We start from the raw sequence: 7,710 nt of genomic DNA, 5'->3' as shown, positions 1-7,710 counted from the left end.
CTCATATGTATATACTGTACTCGATACCATCTACTGCAGCTTGCCTATGCCGTTCTGTACCATCACTCATTCATATATCTTTATGTACATATTCCTCATCCCTTTACACTTGTGTGTATAAGGTAGTAGTTTTGGAATTGTTAGGTTAGATTACTCGTTGGTTATTACTGCATTGTCAGAACTAGAAGCACAAGCATTTCGCTACACTCGCACTAACATCTGCTAACCATGTGTAAGTGACAAATACATTTGATTTGATTTGATTTGAGGCCTACAAACCTGACTCAGTTACACCAGCTCTGTCAGGAGGTGATCCTAACTGACCTAAGAAAGGGAATTTTTACTAGGATTGAATGTCAGGAATTGTGAAAAACTGAGTGTATCACTAAATGTATTTGGCTAAGGTGTATGTAAACTTCCGACTTCAACTGTATAAGTTAGGTCCTTGCATTACACATAATGGTGATAGAGTCCCACAAGCAACAACTCACATTCAAGGTTCTGTCCCAAATTGCTCCCTATTCCTTATTTAGTGCACTACATTTGACCAGGGCCCTATAGGCAAAGGGTGCCATTTGGGAGGCAACCCAAGGCTCTCATGAATAGCACAGAGAGTGAAAGAGAGAGAATAGGGGGAACCAATCTTTCTTGTTTCTGAGAGTGAGCACATTGTATTCTGTTAGATGATTTCCCCTGATCTACTGACCCAGTGTGTGTGTGTGTGTGTGTGTGTGTGTGTGTGTGCGTCTCTCTGTCTTCACTTGCCTGTGTCTTCATTCTAAGAGGTATTTCTCCTGCTGTGGGAGGGGAGTCTGCTGGGACCACTAGACTGGCCTGAAGAGGAGAGAGAAATGGAAATAGGTCAAGAGGAATCGAAGGACAGCAGCTGTCATTGTGTAGCCTGGATGGATGGCTATGGTGGGGATATGAGTGTTCATCATTGGGGGAACATGCCCATCGAAAGGGATGGTTCATGGGGGAACATGCCCCACCAGAGACGCCTTGCCTTGCCTGGATGGAAATGGAAAAAGGGCTAATTTTAAATACAATATATAGATACAGAGAACCTTCCATGTAAATGTGGTGTTCATTGTTCTGTCTGAAAAAACATTCAAGGGGACACTCACAGACAAAGGACCCGTATTAGCTGCAGAGGCAGCTACCAGTATCTACCTGTGGAGCCAGAACAGGTAGATGAACCTTAAAGGATGCTACCTTCCCCTCTAACATAGAGACATGATGTGTAGGCTATTTGGCATCTGGCTTGGCAGCATACATATATTTACTGTTCAACAACACATTCTAAGGGACTGACGTAGGACCCTCACTACTGAGAGAGGCTGCTACTACCTACATGTACCCGACAATCACAGAGACAGAATAGATAGGATAGTTGGCGTTAGGCTTGGGAGACATACACATCTCAACTACACATCTGGTACTTAGTAGACCCATAGGGATACACACTAATACCCCCCCCAAAAAAAAAAAAAAGAACACACACTACTACCCCACTATAGAAAGCGAGAATATGTTTTTAAATTTTAACCTTTATTTAACTAGGCAAGTCAATAAAGAACATATTCTTATTTACAATCACGGCCTACACCGGCCAAACCCGGACGACGCTGGGCCAATTGTGCGCCGCCCTAATTGATTACATATCCACTATTGAGTATTCACCTGGTTTATGATTGGATGTCATTAATCAAATAATTCTGACACTCAAATAATAAGAGTCTACAAAAAAGTGTCTGCATGATGACAATTGCCTAACTATCTGTTTAAGTAGCTATGCCTATCATCATGGGAGACTGGTAGCCTAGAGGTTAAGTGCATTGGGCCAGTAACCGAAAGGTTGTTGGTTCTGAGCCAACTAGGTGAAGAGTCTATCAATGTTCCCTTGAACAAGGCATTTATCCCAAGCTGCTCCTGTAAGTCACTCTGGATAAGAGCATCTGCTAAACTCAAAACATTTCACAAAATGTTGTGTTTGGAAAATACTTTGACGGCAAACATCATTTGAGTAAATATGTTAGCAGGGGGGACAAATTCCTTTTCTATATGTCCTCGCTTCGGTCATTACTGTATATACGATTCAATACCGTCAGTAGGACCATCAAGGCTACTAATACAATAGATACAGTCAAAGGTTTGGACACACCTAGTCATTCAAGGGTTTTCTTTATTTTGCCCATTTTGTACATTGTAGAATAATAGTGAAGACATCAAAACTATGAAATAACACATATGGAATAATTTAGTCACCAAAAAAGTGTGTGAAATGTTCCGGATGAACTGACCTTCATGTCTTAAAGAAATGATGGGACTGTTGTTTCTTGTTGCTTATTTGAGTTTTTCTTGCCATAATATCGACTTGGTCTTTTACCAAATAGGGCTATCTTCCGTGTACTACCCCTATCTTGTCAAAACACAACTGATTGGCTCAACGCATTAAGAAGAAAATAAATTCCACAAATTAACAAGGAACACCTGTTAATAGTAAAGCATTCCAGGTGACTACCTCGTGAAGCTGGTTGAGAGAATGCCAAGAGCGTGCAAAGCTGTCACCAAGACAAAGGGTGGCTACTTTGAAGAATCTCCAATATAAAATATATTTGGATTTTTTTTAACACTTTTCTGGTTACTACATGATTCCATAAAGTATGTGGTAGTTTTGATGTCTTTGAACGAGTAGGAGTGTCTTAACTTTTTACTGGTACTGTAAATACACACATAAATACATGTGGCCAGTATAATTTTGTTACACACAGACATATACACAGCATAACAAACACAAACACTCTTTAAACAGACACAGGCAGGCATATATGTACACACAGGCATGAGGGGGGCACAGGAATCGTGCACATGCACACACAGGAAGGCACTCGCGCACACTAATACCCCCCAAAAAAACATGCACTACTACCCCCCACACACAAACTACTACCCTCCCCGGAACACACTAATACCCCCCCACACACACACACACTACCACCACACACACATACTACTACCCCCAAACACACACTCTACTACCCTCCCACACACACTCTACTACCCCCCACACACACTTTACTACCTCCCCACACACACTACTACCCCCACACACAATACTACCCCCAAACACAATACTACCCCCAAACACACTACTAGCCCCCTCATACACTCTACTACCCCAAAACACACTACTACCCCCCAAACACTACCCCCACACACACACACACATTACCACCACTCACACACACTACTACCCGCCCCCCACACACACACACACTACCCACCACACGCTATTACCCCCACACACTACTACCCACACAAACATTACAAACCCCCAACACACTAACACCTTACACCCCCCACACACACATACACACTACTACCCCCCACACACACACTACTACCCCCCACACTACTACACCCCCACACACACTACTACCCCCACACACACCCTACTACCCCCACACACTACTACCCCCCCACACACTACTACCCCCACACACACACACTACTACCCCACACACACACTCTACTACCCTCAACACACACTACCACCACGTTATCAAACACCACCACCCCCACACACAACTACCCCCAAAACACACTACTACCCCCCACACAAACTACAACCCCCAAAACACACCACCACCCCCCAAACACACACTACAACCCCCAAAACACACTACTACCCCCCACACACTACTGCCTCCACACACACACTGTTCCACCCCACACACACACACACTACCCCCGACACACACTACTCCACCCCCTACACAAACACTACTACCCCCCCCCCATACACTACTACCCCCCACAGACACTACTACCCCCAACACACACGACTACCCCCGACACACACTACTCCAACCCCTACACAAACACTACTACCCCCACATACACTTCTACCGCCCCACAGACACTACTACCCCCAACACACACGACTACCCCCAGACACACACTATTACCCCTCCCAAACACACACCACTACCACAACCCCACAAACACACTACTACCCCCCACACACACTACTACCCCCAGACACACACTACTACCCTCCAGACACACACTACTACCCCCCACACACACACTACTACCCCCAGACACACACTACTACCCCCAGACACACACTACTACCCCCAGACACACACTATTCCCCCACACACACTACTACCCCCCAGACACACACTACTACCCCCAGACACACACTACTACCCCCAGACACACACTACTACCCCCAGACACACACTATTCCCCCCACACACACACTACTACCCCCAGACACACACTACTACCCCCAGACACACACTATTCCCCCCACACACACACTATTCCCCCACACACACACTACTACCCCCAGACACACACTACTACCTCCCAGACACACACTATTCCCCCACACACACTACTACCCCCCACACATATGCTACTAACCCCCACACACACACTACTACCCCCGAACGCACTACTACCCCCAAACACTTCCCCCTACACACTACCCGCCACATTCACTTCTACCCCACCAACACAAACACCACTTCCCCCACACACACACTACTACCCCCCACACACACTTTACTACCTCCCCACACAAACACACTACTACCCCCCACACAACAACCCCCAAAACACACTACTACCCCCACATACACACTTTACTACCTCCCCACACAAACACACTACTACCCCCACATACACACTTTACTACCTCCCCACACAAACACACTACTACGCCCCCACACACAACAACCCCCAAAACACACTACTACCCCCACATACACACAATACTACCCCCAAACACACTACTACCCCCCACACACACACTACTAGCACTACACTCTCTACTACCCCCCACACACACTACTAGCCCCCCACACACTCTACTACCCCAAAATACACTACTACCACCCACACACACAGTACTACCTCCCCCCACACACACACTACCCTCACACGCTACTACCCCCCCACACACACACTACTACCCACAAAGACACTACAAACCCCCAACACACTAACACCTACACTCTCCCCCCACACACACACACATACTACTACCCCCAAACACACTACTACCCCCCACACACACAATACTAACCCCCCACACACACACTACTACCACCCTACACACACACTACTAACCCCTCACACACACACTACTACCACCCTACACACACACTACTAACCCCCCCACACACACTACTACCCCACACAGACACTACTAACCCCCACACAATAACCCCTACACTCTACCTCCCCCCACACACACACTACTACCCTCCACACACACGCTACAACCCCCACACGCATACTCTACCCCCACACACACACACTACTACCCCCACACACACACTACAACCTCCCACACACACACTCCACTACCCCCCACACACACTACTACCACCCCACACACACTACTAACCCCTCACACACACACTACTACCACCCTACACACACACTACTAACCCCCCACACACACTACTACCCCACACAGACACTACTAACCCCCACACAATAACCCCTACACTCTACCTCCCCCCACACACACACTACTACCCTCCACACACACGCTACAACCCCCCACACGCATACTCTACCCCCTACACACACACACTACTACCCCCCACACACACACTACAACCTCCCACACACACACTCCACTACCCCCACACACACACTACTAGCACCACACACTCTACTACCCCCCCACACACTACTAGCCCCCCACACACTCTACTACCCCAAAATACACTACTACCACCCACACACACAGTACTACCTCCCCCACACACACACTACCCCTTACACGCTACTACCCCCCACACACACACTACTACCCACAAAGACACTACAAACTCCCAACACACTAACACCTACACTCCCCCCACACACACACATACTACTACCCCCAAACACACTACTACCCCCCACACACACACTACTAACCCCCACACACACACTACTACCACCCCACACACACACTACTAACCCCTCACACACACACTACTACCACCCCACACACACACTACTAACCCCCACACACACACTACTACCCCACACAGACACTACTAACCCCCACACAATAACCCCTACACTCTACCTCCCCCCACACACACACATTACTACCCTCCACACACACGCTACAACCCCCACACGCATACTCTACCCCCCACACACACACTACTACCCCCACACACACACTACAACCTCCCACACACACACTCCACTACCCCCACCACACACACTATTACCCCCACACACACATTACCCCCACACACACTCTACCTCCCCCACACACACACACTACTACCCCCACACACACTCTACTACTCCCACACAAACAATACTACCACCCCACATACACTACTACCCCCAAAACACACACACTCTACTTACCCACCCTCACACACTACTACCCCTCCCCACACACACACACTACTGCCACCCACACACACACGCTACTACCACTCAACACACACTACTACCCCGCTATCACACACTACCACCCCCACTAACACACTACTGCCACCCAAAACACACTACTAACCCCCATACACACCACTACCCCCAAAACACACTAATACCCCCCACATAAACACTACTACCCCCCACATACACTACTACCACCCCCAGTCACTACTACCACCCAACACACACTACTACAGATGCTACCCCTATACACTACCCCCCACACACAAACAACTACCACCCACACACATTATTACCCCCACACACTACTACCCCCAAACACACTAATACCCCCCACACACTACTACACCCCCACACTAGTACCCCCCCAGACACACGCTATTACCACCCCCAAACACACACTACTACCCCCACACACACTACTACCCCCCCACACACTACTACCCATGCCACACACACACTACTACCCAATTTCATTAATTTCCCTGAATTAAATCTGAGTTTGCAAACTCCTCTTCTCTCTCCTTTAATCTAATAACTGTAATGATGCAGATTCCCTAAATCCAATCAGTTCTAATCTAGACGAGACAGAAGTTCACAATGGGGAGAGCAATAGAAAAACTATCCCAGCTGGCTGAGTGGCTGGGTGGAGGAGAAATTGATACCAAGGCTCCATCTCAAATGGCACCCTATTCCCTTTGTATGGAATAGGGTGCCATTTGAGATGGAGCCTACAAAATCAAACTATTTCAAAAGGTCTGTTGGTGAAGCCTCTGTTTGACAAGCTGACCAAACAGTGTAGAGGCATTTTGTTGAGCTGGGTTTGGTGCTGTAACTCCCCATCCCTCGCCTCCCTTCCGCCCCTTCTATGGTAGGTAGAGAGGTGTTTTTACACCTCTGACACTGCCCCTTCCCCTCCTCTCTCTACCCCTTCCCTCTCCTCCCCTCTCCCTCCTCCTCCGCTCCTCCTACTCCTCCCCTTCCCTCTCCTCCCCTTCCCTCCTTTCTCCTCCGCTCCTCCCACTACTCCCCTTCCCTCTCCTCCTCTCTCCTTTCCTCCCCCTCCCCTCCCCCCTCCCCTCCCCTCCCCTCCCTCCCCTCCTCTCCTCTCCTCTCCTCTCTCTCTCTCTCCTCTCCTCTCCTCTCCTCTCCTCTCCTCTCCTCTCCTCTCCTCTCCTCTCCCATCCCATCCCCTCCCCTTTCATCTCCTCTCCCCCTCCCCTCCCCTTCTCTTCCTTACCCTCTCATCTGCTCCCATCTGTTTCCCTCTCCACTCCT

The sequence above is a fragment of the Oncorhynchus tshawytscha genome, linkage group LG25 (assembly GCF_018296145.1).
Source record: "Oncorhynchus tshawytscha isolate Ot180627B linkage group LG25, Otsh_v2.0, whole genome shotgun sequence".
In the NCBI taxonomy this organism is placed as follows: Eukaryota; Metazoa; Chordata; class Actinopteri; order Salmoniformes; family Salmonidae; genus Oncorhynchus; species Oncorhynchus tshawytscha.
Note: the sequence above shows the minus strand (reverse complement) of the source record.